Raw genomic sequence first — 20430 nt, 5'->3', positions numbered from 1 at the left:
TTGGCAGAAATGTTAGCACACCGGGCGAAATGCTTAGCAGTATTTCGTCTGTCTTTGCATTCTGAGTTCAAATTCCACCAAGGTTGACTTTGCCTTTCATCCTTGATAAATTAAGTACCAGTTGCATACTAGGGTTGATCTAATCGACTGGCTCCCTCTCCAAAAATTTGCCTAGAGTAGAAAAGAATATTGTTAAGTCACTGAAGATTTAGTCTAAGTGGCTTGGAGTTACTAGTATTTTGTAATTAACAACAGCCTCCATGAATTCCCCTCTCAATCTACAATGACTAATGTGTTACTTGTTTTAGTCATTAGACTGCAGCCATGCTGGAGCACTGCCTTAAAAGGTTTTAGTCGAAGAAATCGAACCCAGGACTTATTCTTTGTAAACCAAGTACTTATTTTATCGGTCTGTTTTGCCGAACCGCTAAGTTATGGGAACATAAACACACCTACATTGGTTGTTAAGCAATGGTGGGGGAACAAACAGACACAAACTTCCTTATAGTTTCCATCTACCAAATTCACTCACAAGGCATTGGTCAGCCCGGGCTATAGTCGAAGACACTTGCCCAAGTTGCTTCTTGCCCACCCAGGGAATATAAAGAAGACACTTAAAATGGGTGCAGACTGTGAGCCTAAGAAGTTTAACTTGTAACTGTATGAGTTTGGGTTCAAATCCACTGTGTGGCATATTGCACAAAGATCTTGTATCATAGCCTTGAGTGAAGCAAAACCTTCTCAGTGAAATTTAGTAGACATAAACTGTCCAATTTTCCACATTTCCACAGGTTGGACATAATTTATTGAGGTAGGTTTTCTGCCTGGAGAAAACCTACCTCAATAAAGGACATCGCTTATATGACAGTGACATTCATTTGCAATTATCACCTGATCTCAAGACAAGAAAAGGATCTTTTCTGTTTGGCTGTAGCTGTAGAAATTTCAAAGTTTATTGAAAATTTTAAAATTTGATGTATTAATGTAGTTTTCCAAGTTGAGTCTCAGGAGATATTTCACTTTTTCCAGAAAATTTTTTGAAAAAAGTTATAGAGGTTTAAAGTTTAATAATTTTCACATAGTCAGAGAACAGGATTTGGAAGCTACCATTTTGTGCGTGACAGCACGAGTTGTCAACATTCTGAAAAAAAAACACGTATTTAATACGAAACAGTAACTAAATCAACTTCTGCTTTACACACAACATGTAACTCCTCATAACTTTTTTTATTTTTTGGAATTTTCAGAAAAGTTTTACAAATTTGTATTCTACACTCGGGAATTCATATGATTGATAATGCAAAAACCAAACAAAAATGGAGGTGGGGGACATGATTTAAGGCTTATTTCACTGTTATTTTTAGCACATCTCTCAACCAGGGTAGAAGCAGCAGATGAGTTCATTTCGTTTAGAATATATTTGTCAACTCGTGCTATCTCGCAGACAAAGGAGTTCTCATGTTTGACTTCTTACTATGGAAACAGGTGTGAATATGTCTGTGGTTTACGATTGGCTAAAATTACTTGAAATTTGCAAACTTTAAAAGCTAATAGCTCTTCATTTATTGATATATGACGAAAATTAATTTCATGGCATTGATTAACATATAAAACTACACATTTACATTGAATATGAAATCAATTCAAACAGAAATCGAAGAGATTGAAAACTGGCAGCCAAACAGAAAAGATCCCAACAAAACAAACAAACAAGTATGCATACATATGCACATATGATGGATCTCTTTCAGTTTTTATCTACCCAAACTATTCAAAAGGCTTTGGTTAGCTGGGGCTATAGTGAAAAACACATGCCCAAGATGTTGTGCAGTGGAGCTGAAACTATGTAGCTGAGAAGCAAACTTATTAACTAACACATGTATGCTAGCAACAAAATTATAAATTTACAATTTGCATAATTATAAATTTACAATTTAGGGACAGGAATAACTTCACCTAGATAATAACTATTTTAATAATTTGTGCCTATAACTATTGGCTCATTTACTTATGTCATTAAGTGTTAAAGTAACAGTCTGAAAAGGCTGGGTTTTCAAACAAAGAGACTCTATAAATGGTATACTGCAAAATCAGTCTAGGATCTATTTCAAAACGGGGGCACTAGTTTTCATTTATGTTTTATGTAGTGTTTTTGGTACCGAAAGACTTTCAAACTTCATATACTTATCTACTTTGTGTTATAGAACAGAAAAAAATTTTTGTATTCGAATTTATTTCATGTAAAAAATTGTCTTATTTCGATAATTTCTACTAATCACTGACGTCTATTCAGTTGAAAACAGTTAGCGCTGTAACGGTGTATATCGTATTAATCCCCTAACCCTAACCCTAACTAGACTGTTAACCCTAGCCCTACCCCTAACTCTAAAATTGTTACACACATAGATACGCACAGCGTAATTTATTATATTAACAATATATGCGTATAAATTACGATTAAACCGGATGAAATATGTCACAGGGAATAACATTTTTATGACCGCCCAGCAGTAACTCTATTCAGCTGAATAGACGTCAGTGATTGGTTGAAATTACAGAAATACGACAACTTTAACATGGAATAACTTGCAATGTACGTTTTTTTGTTAAGAAGACTAAGAGTAAAAGATGTTTTATATGACACATTCTACCAGTGTCCCAAGTTTCAAAGTGTTTCGTTAAGAAAATACTGGTGCCCCCGTTTTGAAATAGATCCTCAGTCTACCCATGGGACTCTGAAAATAAGCAAGTCTTTTTCGAACAGTGAGACATGATTATATTTTTGTTTCCATTAAATTTTTTTGGTGAGGTTTTATTTCTTTATTAGAAACTAGCCACCCCACCCATTTTAGACTGGTAATCTGTTTTACAGACCATCTTCCCTGAAGAGGCTCAAAGGACAAAGTTGACTTCAGCAGGATTTGAACTCAGAACATAGAGGGCACTTGTTTATGGGAATAGCTTAGAGAAGAAAAGCAAACAAGCATGCATACGTATATACATAGTATGTATGTATATATGTATGTATGTATTTATGTATGCATGTATGTATGTATGTGCGTATGTGTGTAGGTAGGTATGAAATATGCTATAGCATAAAGAATTAAATTTTAAATGTTGGAATTTCCTGTTATTAAACTGTTTAAATTAATTATCTAAATATGTATGTTACGTGTGTATATGAATATTATGAGTGTGTATGTTATGTATGTACAGAAGAAAAAAAAAATTATTGCTCCGATCACGGTGGGGGGGTGACTTGACATTTATTTTTTATATACTTTTTATTTCCCATTGACAGCCACTAAGAGCGATCAATCATGTGCCTCTAGATGAGGAAGAGAACAGAGAGAGATTAATAATAGAGGAGTGAAGAAAGGAAGAGAGAGAGAGAGTAAAGGAATGAAGAAAGAGAAAGTATGACGCGAGAGAAAAAGGTGACGAGAGATAAGGAGTAAATAAAGAACGGGAGAGAAAGAGAGAGAGAATTGTTTACTAAATCGGGTATCTCATTAAGGACTGACCTGGAAAATGACCAAGCAGTTACTCTCTACTCTCTCTGCATCTCTCTATTTCCCCCAAGTACACACTACATTTTGCTGTTCAACTACGCATTTGATTTAGAATAAAACCCATGACACAGTAAACGAAATAACTGCTTTCTCTTAGGAATAATTTCAAAGTTGGTGCTTTATTCGTCAGCCAGTGTGTGTGTGTGTGAGAGAGAGAGAGAGAGAGAGGGGAGGGGGAGACAGACAGACAGACAGACAGAGAACTTTCCGTGCTAGCTTGTGTCGTAGATTTATATATTATACTCCAAGGAAAGGCCATGCTGAAGACGTTAGCAATCGAGGACACAGTTATGTGGTCGTTCGGTTTACTAGAAACAGCAGCAAAATCTTTTCCAAATAACATCTGCGGTATCACAAAAGGGAAGGGCTCCTGAGATAAGTTAGTTATATATAGTCTTAAAAAACTGAGACTGTCACAGCTGGAATAAACTAGAGCCAGAAAATGAAATCATTGACCCTGAAAGCTATCGTCTGCTAAGAAAATGCAAAGGCGACTTAGTAGAATCGTTATTTCGTGGAAATAAATGCCGTGCTGTATGTCTTGCGGAACTTTATATTCGGAGTTCAAATTCAGCCGAGATCAACTTTGCTTTTTATCGCTTTAAAGTAGTGGTTCTCAATCAGAGCCCATTTATAAGATTTGGGGGGGGGGGGTCCATGTAGCAAAATAGTGAACTGGGGGCCCACAATAATACTTTAAGGGCCTCGTGCTGGCCTTCGACAGCGTGTGCCCGACTTCCGGTCTGGCCCTTCCGTTTGCTTCATCTCTCTCCACCAACAACACATAGCTCATCACAGCCCATAACACCACAGATGTATATATTGGTATGTATTTCAAGAAATAGTTAGGTTTCTTTCTCAAATGCTTTACATAATTCAATCTACACAAGTTGATGTACGGAAAACAAAATAGAAATTTTGAAAGGAGATTCTATAAAGCTAATTTTTAAAAATCGAATGGCTATGGGGGATCACCAGACTAATCAAAGGGGTCCATAGGTAAAAGAAATGGTTGAGAACCCCTGCTCTAAAGGACTAAAGGATGGAATCGACATAAGCCCTCCACCCAAAACTGCTGATATTATGACTATATCAGAAAGTAATAAACAAGACAAGTGTGCCCACCAAGATATTTATTAATGAAATATCGTTATCTTTTAGTTACCGGAATTTAATGTGGAAAAAAAAATGGTGGGCGCGCACAAATGCATTGAAATTTTCCCAAATCTGTGATGTTTGTCAGTATATATATGTGTGCGCGCTCGCCAATTTTCTTTTTCCCTGAAAGGCATCAGTATAAAATTTCATTAAAAAATACCCATTTTCTTAGTTATGAGAAAACAAAATCAGTGAAGGTATCCCCAAAGCAAAACAAACCTCTCCAAGAGTATTACTGTTCTGACAGATTTGTATTTAACGTCTACCGAAAACCAAAACTATGAATGAACAAGTTGAGACTTGTTTCTTACGGCGCGCGACACACATTCCCGATAAAACACACACAAAAGAAAAAGAAAAATGAAAATAAAATATACAATAAGTTTTGAGTGTGCCGAGATCTGTGTATATAAAAAGGACTAAATTCAAAGATGCAATTTCCATTCTTTGAAAAACAAAAAAACAAGTAACATAGTTTGTAACAAAAGACACCATATACATGTGCGTAAATGTGTATGAACGTACGTCTGTGTGTGTGTGTGTGTGTGTGTGTGTGTGATACTTTTTGAAGTTAGGATTTCACAAACTGTTACTCAGAGTTTCACGTCAACAATCATCAGACAGTTGTGGTTACGCGAAATTCTGAGTAACAGTTTGTGAAATCTTTTGAGCTTCAATAAATTACTATTTTGCTCTACCTTTCGTATTCGAGCACTATTTTTCTTTTCGCCTTGTTTTGCACAAATGTGCTCGTGTGCGTGCGCGTGCGCATGCAGTATGGTCCACTGGTTAAAAAGGTTACTTCTAAACTACATGGTCCAAAGTTTGAATCCACTGCATAGCTCCTTGGACAGATGTCATTTAGCCTTGAGTTGGCTCAAACTTTTGACTGAAATTGAGTGGAGGGGAAACTGTACAGAAGTCCATCAATAAAGCTGACTCTGCCTGATAAGACGTGTATCTATGGAATGCCTATAGTGCTCTCTGTGTCTCTTACCAGCTAACATTACTGTTTTATACTTCAAGCCACCGCTTTCTCTCCTCCAAGTGACATTTTGCTGACAGTCATCACACACTCTTATCACCTACCATTTCTACAACTATCTCCCTCTCTCTCACTCACCAGCAAAAATATAGCTGCCATCAGTATAAAAAAAAGGGATAAAAAAAACTCCCTTCAATCATGAATGACCATGTGACTGCACCTAGAAAGTTTCCCTCTGAGGCACAAGTCTGGGCAAGGTTGTTTATGGAAGACCAGCATACCAGCCTCCCCTCTCCATGCTACTGATGTTATCCAAGGGAAAAGCAGAGGCCAATACAGCTTGGCACCACAAATGTTGCAACTCATTTCTACAGATGGGTGAACTAGAGCAATGTGAAATAAAGTGTCTTGCTCAAGAACACAACACACAGCCCAGTCCGGAAATCGAATTCACTACCTCATGATTGCGAGCCTGACGCTCTAACTACTGAGCCATGTGCCTTCACTATGCCTCTACCTCTCTCTCTTCTCTTCTCACATGACCGGTGTTCGGCCAAGCCTGACCTTTCTTTCTTTCTTGGGCGACCGTTGAGCGTGAAACATCGTTATTCCTCCCTGTGCCTGTGAAATCTTGTATCCCGGCTGTAAAGCTTTATTTCCACACATGCCAACTTAATTGTATTCGTCCTTAGTCGAAAGACATCTGTTGTGATGTCCCGTTATTATTCCTACTGTATTTGTGTAACATTATTCGTTTTTTTCCATCCTTGTTTTTGTATACATTCGCTGCTTTCTTCCAAGGAATCTATGAGGGACACGAACAAACAATACAAATGTATGTGTTAACAAAAACATACACACACACACATGCATGCACGCAAACACACACACACACACACACACCATCATTTTAACACCCACTTTTTTCTGCTCACATGGGTCAGATGGAATTTGTCGAAGCAGATTTTCCACTGCCAGGTGCCTTTCCTGTCACCAACCCATACCAGTTTCCAAGTAAGGTAATGTTCTTCTGTGGCCAGACATGTTTTTCACGGGAGACTGGAATGTGAACAAGGCTTGTTCACATGCATCCAGTGTAGAAACCAAACCATACCAGTGCTGGTATCACATAAAAAGCGCCATTTCTAGCTCCACGTAAAAAGTGCCCATGCTGGTGTCAAATATAAAGCACAGAGGCTGGTGCCATACAAAATATATCCATTAAACTTTGTAAAGTGGTTGGTGTTAGGAAGAACATCCAGATGTAGAAACCAAACTGAAACAGACAACGGGAGCCTGATGCAGCTCTCTGGATTGCCAGCTCCTGTTAAACCATCCAACTCATGCCAGTGTGGAAAACAAACATTAAATGGTGATGATGACCACACACACACACACGGAGGTTTCCACACAACAGATTCCGTCTACTAGACATCAGTTGGCCTAGGGTTATAGGAGAAAACACTTGCCTAAGGTGCCATGCAGTGAAACTGAACCTGAAACTATGTAGTTGCAAAACGAGCTTCCTGACTACACAGCCATGCCTGCACTTATGTATGTACGTGTATGTGTGTGTGTGTGTGTGTGTGTGTTTTGATAGATTGTAAGAGAAAGGGATATTAAGATGTAGAAGTAGAAAGATTCATGAGGCAGAACTGAGACACAGACAGGCAGGCAGGCAGACACACGAACTAAAAGACAGACAGACAGACTGACAGAGACAGACAGATACACAGACAGGCAGACACAGAGACAGACAAAAACAGACAGGCAGACATGGATACACACACAGACAGACTCAAACAGACACAGACACACTGACAGGCAGACAGGCAACGATGGAACTGGATATTAATAACTTATAAGCACATGGTATTTCATTATGCAATGTTTTATAAGTCAATATCATGTACTCCCGTGTTAGCAGTGCATTTAAATCACGTGTTAAGGCCATCTCTACAGATTTTCTATGGAAATTAATTATAGCCAACGAAACATTAAAACAAAATTAGTGCTGGCTATAATTTCTATAAACATTCTGTAGAGATGACCTTAACACCTGATGGAACTGAATATTAGGGACTACGAGGTACAGTTAAGGTTTATGAGGTGAGATTTTGGGAAGGTGGGACTAGATGCTATAAGAAAAAAAAAAGTTATAAACAATTTTATTCTCTATCTTTCATTCTCTGTCATTTGACACCATCAGAAATTACATCGTCTGTGTACCTATGTGCGTGTGTGTGTGAACTTCTATCATCACTTAGCATATTTTATTTTCAAACTTTTGTTTGTTCATTTATTGGAAACGACAAAAATTTGCTGTTTTTTTTCCCCCCATCAAAATACCAGCTGCTCCAACAGTTGAGATATAGAAACACTGCTCACTCACTCTTTCTATATTTCTATACTTCCCAATTCTGCCAATCACTCCACTCCTTTTGTCCTTTTACCAGTGTGACGGAAGTTAAAACTGCATTTTATTGTAAGATGTGTGACTGTGAATGTTGTGTGAAACTGATAGATATGATTTATGATGAAAATTTAGTTTCATTTTGATTAAACCAGCAGCAATTACAGAGTTCACTCCAATTCACCTGCATTTAGTATCTATGACTATCACTCACTCCCACTCCGTTTGCTGTTTTAGTTTCCCTTTACCAGCGTGACCGACGAGATACACATTGCGTTTTATTATACGTAAGATATTTTATTGTCTTTCATAATTATAGTCCTAGATAGACAACGACTGAAAAACAAATAACAAAATCTCCCTCAAAAGTCATCGTATTGTCTATGATCCGTTCGATCAGAGCTGACCAAGAGCTAAATATTAATATGAAGATGCTGTTAGAAATAGCAGCTGTGACTTCTTTAAATCACATCCTACCATCTTTAAAAAAAAAGTGAGGGATGAATATATTGGATAATAGTCAGATGGTCGAGTGTACTCTAGGTTTAGAATTAGAAAAAAAATCATCGTTGAAAACTTTCGATCACAGATAGGTTTGATCGATGAAAACTGTCTCAAAACCATAACAACCACAGCATCAGCAGTGCTTTCGTTTTGCTGTTAATGTCACTTCGACATTTGCGGTTTAGTCGTAATGAAAACTTAGTTCCCTTTATTATTTACTTACATTTCTTTCATTTGGTTAGCAACACAAATATACGGAATATTAATAGAAGTACAGTTGTCCGGTTGTATAAGCTAAGAAGCGGTATACCTTGGGCTAGTGTCTTTCCACAATATAACCCCGGGCCGGCCAATGTCCTGTGAGTAAATTTGACAGACGAAAACTTTGTGTGTGTGTGAACCGCTACTTGACAACTAGCATTGGTTTACTATTTTTACTCTTTTACTTGTTTCAGTCATTTGACTGTGGCCATGCTGGAGCACCGCATTTAATCGAGCAAATCGACCCCAGGACTTATTCTTTGTAAGCCTAGTACTTATTCTATCGGTCTCTTTTGCCGAACCGCTAAGTTACGGGGACGTAAACACACCAGCATCGGTTGTCAAGCGATGTTGGGGGACAAACACAGACACACAAACATATACACACACACACACATATATATATATATATATATATATATATATATATATATATATATATATATATATATATATATATATATATATATATATATACGACGGGCTTCTTTCAGTTTCCGTCTACCAAATCCACTCACAAGGCTTTGGTCGGCCCGAGGCTATAGTAGAAGACACTTGCCCAAGGTGCCACGCAGTGGGACTGAACCCGGAACCATGTGGTTCGTTAGCAAGCTACTTACCACACAGCCACTCCTACGCCTATGGTTTGTTTACACCCCAGTAACGTAGCGGTTCGACAAAACATACATGTAAAGTAAGTACCGGATATTAAAAATCAGTACAGTGGTTATTTTGTTCGACTAATCCAACAATGCGGTGCAATCAAAAAGGCTGAAACAAAAGAGTTATACAAAAAAACAAGTAAAAGAGTAAACAACCTTTATCATCAACAAAAACGACAAAAACAAACAAATAATAACGATGACGAAGTACTGTCGTCACCAATATTGTCAACATCAATGTCAACAACATAAACCGTAAAAAGGGGGTTTGAGCCAACCCGACTGAATCTATTGCGTAGTAGTCATTCGAAATAACAGCCAAATATCCTTCAAAACAAGAGCGCGCACGCACACGCACACCAAAGGACATTTCCCACAGCGACAACACGCAGGCACAGTTATGTGGTCGTCCAACCTGCTTAAAATAGCAGCCAAACACATTGTGAAAGAAACATCAAATAATGAATGACGTCTTAAGATCTACGTTTACGCCTTCAAACGGAGGGACGGCCACAGCCGGATTGCAGTTGGTCTGCAGGTCTGCTCTGACGGAGGAGACCTGACTCTTCACGCCTACACACACACAAATTATGGCCGTCTTTTCTACGTCGCAATTGTTCAAAATGGTCAACCTGCTAGATATAGAAGTCAAAATCTCACTCAATTCCCACCTAAGGAAGGACGCGTTGGATAATGCAGTCCTAGATATATAACATTTATACAAAAAAACGGGATGGTCACATCTAGAATGTTTTTAATCCATCAGAACTAACTTGATGTGTGTATGCGTGTCTAAGGTGGTACCCCCAAACATGACCGCAGTCTAATGACTGAAACAAGTAACAGACAAAAAATACATGTAGTGTATGTGCACACACACACAGACAAATGTTTGGACTCCATATCAGCCCTGACTGAAGGTGTGACCGAAGCGCTCTAGCCAAAACGGTCGGTGATGGAAATGGATACTAGGAACTGCAGGTACACTAACGTCCAAGAAGTTGGGGTTGGGAAGGTGCGAGAAGATACTATAAGTCACAACTAACGCTACTTCGTGAGCTGAGGGAAATTCCATCTCTTGCGTACCTCCTTATTTCCATCATTGCATCACATCTTTTTATATATACCAAGGACGAATTTACCCAATGCATCCATTTAAGAGATGTATAGAGGAGATTTCAGGGAGATTTGGTGGCTATTTCTGTCAAGTCAAACGACCGTGTTGATGCTCTCTCATTAAAAGTTCTCGGCAATCCGATTTTGACAAAGTTTCGGTTCTCATTTCCAGCTGCTTCACTTAAACGCTGCCTGGATCCTTGGAACTAGGGGTATGCTAAGATTCGTGAGACCGAGGGAAGGTTAGACGTTATAAGCACACACACGCACGTGAACTAATGCATGGAGAAACACTCTTCCTCTGGTCCCCGCTACTTCCATCACTCGAGTGATAAAAACTAAATAATTTACGGCATACCTACACAACTGCGCTCACCGTCCACCCAGTTTTTGTTTCTTCATAATTTGCAGAAAAATTGGTAATTTTTTAAAAATAAAATTTCCTACAAGTGCCTTTCAGCTGGTGTAGAGTTATGATTATATCGGAATTTAATGTGAAAAAAAAAACTGACGAGCGCGCAGCTTCATTTTGTCTACGGGTGTATATGTGTGTGTAGGAGAATCGTAAGCTACATCAGTTTTCTGAAAGTTAGAGGGAACAAAATCGATTTGTGTGAACCATCCAAAACTACTCTTCATCCCCCACTGCAAAAAAAAAAAAAAAAAAAAAAGATTTCACAACAAATCCCGGCATAATAGGAATCTATACGATCTGAAAGATAGAAAGTTTCATTCATTCTGAAAGTTAGGAGGAAATAAATTTAGTGAAGTTGTGGCGGGCACACTTGTATAGGTATGCTTAATTTATATTTCATTCCGTCTCACCCTTGCTTTCTCTCTTGTCATTCACTGAACACCCGAAGTTTGTCCCGGGTTCAAACCCATTGAGTGCTATTTTGGGTGTTTTTTACCATGGTCTGGGTCAATCAAAGCCTTCTGGGTGAAACTGGGCCGACGGGAACTGTATGAAGGGCCAGCAGGTGAACTGTACCTGTTATTTAACAGTAGCCTTGTCAGACACCGGTACATATGTGTCTGTGGAATACTCAGTCACGTCAATTCAATGAAAAACTGGATATTCAACGCTGAAACCAACGGAGATCCACTATTTAAACGCCAAAAATACCTGACAACAAACGAGTTAAACTGAACAGTGAACAGAAATGCGTATATTAAAAGCCATCGTGATCTCCCGGAGAAGGTATCTATATTGTGGACAGAATTATGGAAGGCTACAGAAATACTAATAGTAAAAAAAAAAAAGACTTATCAACAACACCAACAACAATCAGATAGAATGACACACTCGGAGAGGGTCACACAATACATTAAAAATAGCAGCTAAATCTCCGTCAAACCACACTGTACCGTCTTATGTAAGGAAACAACACATTAGCTAATGGGAGTCTTACATACCGAAAGGTAAGATGACAGCTGGGGCACTTATTCCATAGATCTGCTTGATTAGGGCTAAACTACTTTTCATTATTGATGGCTGAATCGTTTCAGCGTCGGACAGAAATGCCTTGGAGTATTCTGACTATGTTCAGAGTTCAGTTCCCGCTGATGTCAACTTTGCCTCTCATCCCTCTCGAGTCGATAAAATTAAATACCAGTCAAGTACCGAGGTCGATGGTAACAACTAGTCCCTTCCCTTCAAAATTGCCAGCCTTGAGTTTAAACCAGAATTGTCAGTGCGTCAGCTCTAAGCTCTGAATTCAAATTCTACCGAGGTCGGTTCTTCTTTGAGCATTGGGTCGATGTGATCAACTAGTCTTTTCTTGCAAACATCCAGGCCTTGTGTCTATGGTAGAAGGAATTATTATTATTAATTAGTCGGAGGAGGAGGGACATTGACTATAACCGCTGCGGAACTCACCAGGATCGGAGATCGATGTTTGTACTGAAGAAAAAAAAAGTCATTTTCGACGAAATGCAGCTGGAGCGCCTTTCGCCAGAGATCTTTTCTCGGGTGGAGCCAATTCTAAGCATTAATGATTTCAAATTTTGGCACAAGGCCAGCAAGTTCGGGGAAAGGGGTAAGTCGATTATATCGACCTCAGTACTCAACTGGTACTTGTTTTATCAACCCCGAAAGGATGAAAGGTAACGTAGGTCTTGATGCAGTCATTCAGCCAGCTAGAAACAGGAGCGAATTCTTCTTTAATTCACACACTACTATTGTAAAAAAAAAAAAAAAAATAGGCAACAATGAGCAATGCAGTCGTAGATTCACTATGTATGGAAAGAAAAAGAAAAACGACGAATTTGCTCAATCGGGTTTGAACTAGAGCTAATCAACAACGTAGACGAAAATTACAAAAGGCTGTGTCTCGGAGGATGAAGGATATTTGGTAAACGTGTTCGATCTGATATAGTGTTCTGTGGGGAAGTTATTGGTAGAGCGGGAAAGCCGAAGCCAGTGTAGGAAGGTCTGATGTATTCAAAAGAACAGTGGCCGTTGAAGTAGCAGTATTAGAGACATTATGTACCAACTGAAGTAGTATAATAAACGAAATGGTGAGTTGCAACGGGAAACAGTAGGGCTTTGCCTCTTTTTCTGGGTTTGGTGAACTCACCTATTTGTGATTGTTAACCCTAGTCGAAGTAATTACATAAAGGCACTGAAGTGTTCGCTTTCCTTTCCTTCACAACAATGATAATAAATGATACTAAAATATACACGTACATGTGCGTGTGTGTGTGTGAGAGAGAGAGAGAGAGAGAGAGAGAGACATAGAGATTTGTATTTATACAGGTGTATAACTGAGTATACGTATAGGTATGATTGGTGACAAGAAGCTCATTTTGCGACCACATGGTTTCGGGTTCAGGCCCACCGCGCCATACCTTGGGGAAATATAATAGCCCCGGCCGATCAATGCCTTGTGAGTGAATTTGGTAGACAAAAACTGTATACATAATACACACATATGCACACACACACACAGAGTATGTATATATGTGTATATATGAGAGGGAGAAAGAGAGATTTCAGCGTGTCTGTGTTTGTATATACCCACCGCCACCAGTGTTTGTTTACGTCTCTGACTGAAAGAAATAAAAGCCAGATTATAAATTTAAAAAAAGGTACTGGTGGATGATTTCTTCAACTAAACGCCTTCAAGGCGGTGCCCCAGCATGGCCGCAGTCCAATGACTAAAACAAGTGTGTGTGTGTCTGTGTGTGTGTGTGTGTGTGTGTGCGCGCGCGCAGTTCGTGAATGAAATCAGATCATATCTGTAGCTTGATGTTTCGAAAACCTATTTACTTTCAGTTTCTCGCGTTCTCATTCACTGCTTCCTCTGTGTATAGTTAAAACCCAACCCGTCTGTAGCAGATAACTTTGGCCCTGTGTGTGTATGTATATATGAATATATATATTAAAAAAAAAAATAATAATAATAATAATAAAACTACCTCTAACTCCACTAAATAGTAGTTAGTCTATTGCATTCTCGTTCCGTTCCTTCACGCTATCATTTCTCTGTGCATTGCCATCACTATCTACTTTAATGCGATTTCATTCAAAACGATGACGATATTGATGACCGTGCTACCGATTTTCTACAAACGCTCATAAACAGCCTGATACAACAGTTGTAGCTTGATATTATTACTAAATAACGACAAAAATATTGTGCAATGCTAATAATGATAAATACTGTAAAAAAAATATTACACAATAGTTACGATGATAACGGTTACAGTAAAAAAAAAAGTAGCTGTCTCTCTCTCTCTCTCTCTGTATCACCATATATATATATATATATGTAGAGAGAGAGAGAGATTATGATTATATATATATATATATGTAGAGAGAGAGAGAGAGAGAGAGATTATGATTATATATATATATATATATATATATATATATATGCACACACATTCACAGAGAGGAAACCTTTTGTGTAGCCACTTTGGGAGAGGATCCTTTAGGCAACCGGCTAATAAACATTAAGCAGACTATATGCCAATTCCTGAACGTGTCTGGGACCCAACAAATTTGATAATAACAACAGGGACAGAAAGAAACACACACGCATATATATATTTCTGTGTATCTGTGTGTGTAATTTTGTGTGAGTGTATAATCATGTAATTATTAACGCTGATATGCCAACGGCAATGAACAATGAATATAAGAATATTACAATAACATAATAGAAATAACGATATATATATATATATATATATATATATATATATATATATATATATATATATATATATATATATACATATATATATATATATGTATGTCGTTTCTTCTTACCAAGTGCCAAGTGTTCCGATGTGCTTTCCCCTGTGCAGCAGAAACGAAATAATAACAATAAACAAATTCACCACTTAGTCACGTGACTATGTCTCATGAAGTTGGAAGCAGCTACTGATCACATGACAATGTTTGGGATTACAACACGCCCTCCGTCTTTCTTTCTCTCTCTGTCTCTCTCTTTCTTTCTCCCGAGCTTTCTGTTTTTCTGTCTCTCTTTCCCCCGCCCTCTTTCTTTGTGTCTGTCTTTTTCTTTCTTGTTCTCTCTTACTCTCTTTCATGTCTATGGTGATGATGCATGCTCATATACATTAATACATTACGTACAATGTCGCAGCTGGTCGGCAAGATGCTTGCAAAAATGTCAATAGGTCGTATCTTATTACCGATGCTACAGGTTTTAATCTCGCAAATGCACTTCGTGACTGGTTCATACAATGACTCTGCCTTAGATGCAACTTCGTACAACGGGAGAGCTAACTGACTGTCATGCCTCAGGAAGGTAAACAGTCGCACAGTGGAAGAAGAAAAGAAAAATTACTTTTTAGCAGTTCTATGAACAAAATAGCCACCCCGTCTTTGACCCTTTTTCATTTTGGTGAATATGTTTACATCATCTAAGTGTGTCGTTCCCTTTTCTTAGATGGTGGGATAGGATTTGAGCGGGCGGTTTGACTGTTATTTCTAACATTTTCGTTGGTTTTCTGACCAAATCCCCCCAATATTTTTTTTTGCCAACTACAAGGGCCATAATAAAAATCGAAGTAAATTTTTGGGGGAATTTTATATTGATTTTGTTTATATAGGAACCGGCATAAAACGGGTAACTTTGGAGATTGCTGTTATCTTTTAATCTTTTTCTTGTGAAAATAGGAGGGGGGAGTCTTTCTAGACAAAGACACACACACATACATTATATATACGACGTCTACCAAATCCACTCACAGGGATTCGGTCGGCCCAACTTAACTTTTATCAACTTTTTGGGTGGTAATACAATGACGAACATTCTTAATACGATTCAGCAGATTCGAACGTGAATATCTTTCATCTGTTGTATTTTGGTTACGCAGATCAGCTTATTTTTCATTTGTACAACTCCTCCCACCAATAATCTATCGTTTGCTCCTCTTCCTCTACCTCTTCTATGATTCTTTCTCATTGTGTGTATTCGTGTGCGTAGCGTTGTTTTTACTCAACGCGTGCACTCATCCTGCTCCACCTATGTTAACTCCCTTCCCCCCTTCTCTCAAGCCGATGCAAAGTGAAACTGAGGAATCAACCAGTTTTTATATCTAGGCGGATTATGATATATATGTGTGTTATCAATATTGCGTAAGTGCAAGTGCAATAGTTGGCACAAATTGGATCATAATATTCTGGCCAGTTAAGGCGGCGAGCTGGCAGAATCATTAGTATCCTGGGTCATTGAGTACTGGGGTCTTACCCACTCCCCTGAAATTGCTGGCCTTGTGCCAAAATTTGAAACCAATTTTGTGTAAGTGCAATAATTAGCATGAAACGGATTGTAATATTCAGACCAATTAAGACAGGGAACTGACAGAATCATTAGCATGCTGGGCAAAATGCTTTGTGGCATTTCATCTGTCTTCGCAATCTGAGTTCAAATCCCACCAAGCTCTACTTCTTTATGCAAACTGTCAAATTTATGCTGCACACTCTGTACATATCTATCTATCTATCTATCTATATATATATATATATATATATATATATATATATATATATATATATCATTATCATCATATAGCATCTATTTTCCATGCTGACGTGGGTTAGACGGCTTGAGTGGAATTGGTAAGCCAGAGAGCTGTACCAGTCTGTTTTGGCTTGATTTCTATGGTTGGATGCCCTTCCTAATGTCAACATGTATGTATACCCTCCTTACCAAGCAGATTTGATAAGATTGACAGTTTAGTTGTTGACAGCCCAACACAACAGTTTGCATTAGGTTACATGTTACCAGTAGCACTAAGAGTGATCTTCCTTCTTTCCATCCACCCAGCCAGCCAGCCTTCCTTCCTTCCTTCCTTCCTTCCTTCCTTTATTTGTTAATATGTCAAAATTCTGTCACATTTATGCAACCTGGAAACTGAAACAATTGCAAAACATCCGTAGAAAATTAATCATTGGCAAGTTTTTTTATAAGCTTCACAAAACATCTTTCCTTCTCTTCTTTTGCTTTGTTTTTATCGTTGAACCAGTAGACCCTTTTTATTGTTTGCTGTTCATTGAATACATGACATATAAGCCTTTAGTCATTTCCAGATTGATTTCTCTGTTCTTTCCTACTCTCTTATCAGTATTGTATATTTATTTATTGTTATCAGTATTCCACTTTATTTGTGTATAAATAGTGCTGTGAATGTTGTTTGTTTGTTTTTGTTGCCTTATGGAGGTCATTTTTTAGCATGCGGGGATTTTGTTGTTGGCACTCCGTCGCTTACGACGTCAAGGGTTCCAGTTGATCCTATCAACAGAACAGCCTGCTCGTGAAATTAACGTGCAAGTGGCTGAGCACTCCACAGACACGTGTACCCTTAACGTAGTTCTCGGGGATATTCAGCGTGACACAGTGTGACAAGGCTGGCCCTTTGAATTACAGGCTCAACAGAAACAGGAAGCAAGAGTGAGAGAAAGTTGTGGTGAAAGAGTACAGCAGGGTTCGCCACCATCCCCTGCCGGAACCTCGTGGAGTTTTATGTGTTTTCGCTCAATAAACACTCACAACGCCCGATCTGGGAATCAAAACCGCGAGTCCGCTGCCCTAACCACTGGGCCATTGCGCCTCCACCGCATGCAAGGATATTTGATACAAATAAGCATAGATATGTGGTAAGAAGTTTGCTTCCTAACCACATATATATATACTTCTGTGTGTGTGTGTGCATGTTTATGTTTGTCTCCCACCATCACTTGAACACCGGTGTTGGTTTGTTTATATCCTTGTAACTTAGTGGTTCTGCAAAAAGAGATCAATACTCTAAGTACCAAGCTTAAAAATAGTTACAGGAATCGATTTTTTTTGCCTAATACTCTTCAAGGTGGTGTTCCAGTATGATCGTCATCCAATGACTAAAAGAGATAAAAGATAATATATGTATGTACCTACATATGTACATACATATGTATATATGTATGTTTCCATGTATGTATGTATGTTCATATACACATACAAACGCAAATATAAATGCAATTGAAATATCTATTTATAGGACAGACCTATTTATTTTACATTCTTGATAACCTGATATATTTAATTCTTTTGATAAAAAAACAAATTGTAGATAAATTAAAAATTGTATGAGAGAGCAAAATTACGCATATTCATATACATAACTGTATACATGTACACAGTTATGCATTCATATGTATCTCATGAATCACTGTTGAGTTTTGAGACCTCATCTTTTCTTGTTATTGTACCTGTCTCATTTTTCTGTTTGTGTTCATCTATCATGTCTGCTCACTTATGCTCCAGTAGCTTATGTTGCTGACACTGCCAAATTGAAGAATATTATCAGGAGGTGTTGAGACCATGATGATATTTGGTGAATAACTGATGAAAGGTTGGTGAGAGAGCAATGCTTAAGATGAACCCAGCCAGCTCTAAAGAGCAGAGGCCATTATAGTAGTGGTTAAAAATAGAGAGGAAACAGTGCACCTGTAGATCAGAGGCTGGAGCATGTCTACATGCCTGTGAGTGGCTTTATACTAATCAGTCAGGTAGCCCTTTTATGAATGCAGTCTAAAATGTACTGACCCAAATATAAGGCAACACTCCATTGTGAACCTCGTCTGAGCTTTGTATCAGCATCAGCATCGTTTAGTATCTGTTTTCCATGTTGGCATAAGTTGGACAGTTTGACAGGAACTGTTGAGCAAGAGGACAGCACCAAGCTCCAACGTCTGCTTTGGTATCAAGGTTTCTATGGCTGGATGCCCTTCCTAACACCAAACACTTCATAGAATGTATTGAGTGCTTTGTATGTAGCACCTGCACAGTAAGGTCATCAAATAACTCACAAGACAAGATCCTTCCACTGATGTGGGGGTAGTATTGAAGGAGGTGGCTTTATTCCAGGTGATGAGAGAATTAATATATGATAGAGGGATAAAAACAGATGTCTCACAGAAGAGGAGATACCCCAGTTGGAGAAGGATAGAAAATGATGAACAGGGATGTGAGCATAAGAAGAATGGTCCAGAAGATAGGACAGAATGAATGGGCAGAGTATCAATGACTGTAAAGGGCTGAAGTAGATTTTCTTTCTCCAGCCAAAAGATATATTTCAATTAATTAAGAATTTTTTCAATACACCATTCTATATATCAGCTTGTAATATGTCTTTCAAAATTCAGGCAGTGAGCTGGCAGAATTGTTAGCACACTAGGTGAAATGCTTAGAGGTGTTTCACCTGTCTTTAAGTTTTGAGTTCAAATTCTACAAAGGTCAACTTTACCTCTCATCCTTTTGGAGTCGATAAAATAAGTACCAGTTGAATACTGGGGTTGATGTAATCAACTTACCCCATCCCCTGAAATTGGTGGCCTTGTGCCAAAATTTGAAACCAATAAGTCTTTCAAAATTAAGCCAGTGAGCTTACAGAATCATTAGCACACTGGCCAAAATGCTTAGCAATGTTTCGTCCATTTTCACATTCTGAGTTCAAATTCCACCAAGGTCGACTTTGCTTTTTTATCGTTTTGGAGCTGATAAAATAAATACCAAACGAGTACTGAGGATTGATATAAATGACTTACCCACTTCCCCAAAATTACTGGCTTTTTGCCAAAATTTGAAATTAATATGTCTTTCAAAGTTCTTACCATTCACAACCCACTCAAGTTATTTCTTGGATCTCATTTTGTATTATCATTATATTACACAGAGATTATGATACAACAGCTTCTAAACATAGAAAATTAAGGAATAGAGAATAAACCAAACTTTGGTGTCTACTATCTCTATTAGGTAAAGGGAATTAAGAGCATTGGTTCAGGCAAGCATTCAGATATATGTCCCTTGGCAATGAGCTATTAATAACAGCATTATAAATAAATGTATATGGATTATTGGAACTGCATACGTTTGTAAAAACATCATTTGCTACGTTGTAAAATATCTCCATTATATAAACTGGTGTTTGTGTGCAGATATATTTTGATATACATTTTGGGAATATATATTTGCGTTTCAGTGTGTATGTGTGTGTGTATATATATATATATATGTGTGTGTGTTTGTATGTATATATATTATATATATATATATATATATATATATATATATATATATATATATATATATATATATATATATAATATACATATATGTATGTTTGTATATATATATATATATATAAAACTAGCAGTATAATACAAAGGAATTGTAATGGACTATATACTTGTTGTAATTTAGTCATCCATAGCCCGATGATATTTCAGAATACAAAGGAATT

The 20430-nt window shown here is 37.9% G+C and overlaps 1 protein-coding gene across 3 annotated transcripts in view; it reads right to left on the bottom strand.

Annotated features, from left to right (window-relative positions):
- Window positions 1-15085, bottom strand: part of LOC106880725 (fatty acid hydroxylase domain-containing protein 2) — a 38824-nt gene extending 23739 nt beyond the window's left edge. For 2 of the 3 annotated variants that reach the window (XM_014930815.3, XM_014930807.3), the window contains exon 1: window positions 14948-15085. The gene's annotated coding sequence lies outside the window, so the exon portion shown is untranslated. The remainder of the gene's footprint in view (window positions 1-14947) is intronic. The other variant, XM_014930833.3, reaches the window with a different exon arrangement.
- Window positions 15086-20430: the final 5345 nt, after the last annotated feature.

Source organism: Octopus bimaculoides, chromosome 13 (assembly GCF_046866305.1).
Source record: "Octopus bimaculoides isolate indiv1 chromosome 13, ASM4686630v1, whole genome shotgun sequence".
In the NCBI taxonomy this organism is placed as follows: Eukaryota; Metazoa; Mollusca; class Cephalopoda; order Octopoda; family Octopodidae; genus Octopus; species Octopus bimaculoides.
This window is presented reverse-complemented; position numbering and strand designations above follow the sequence as displayed.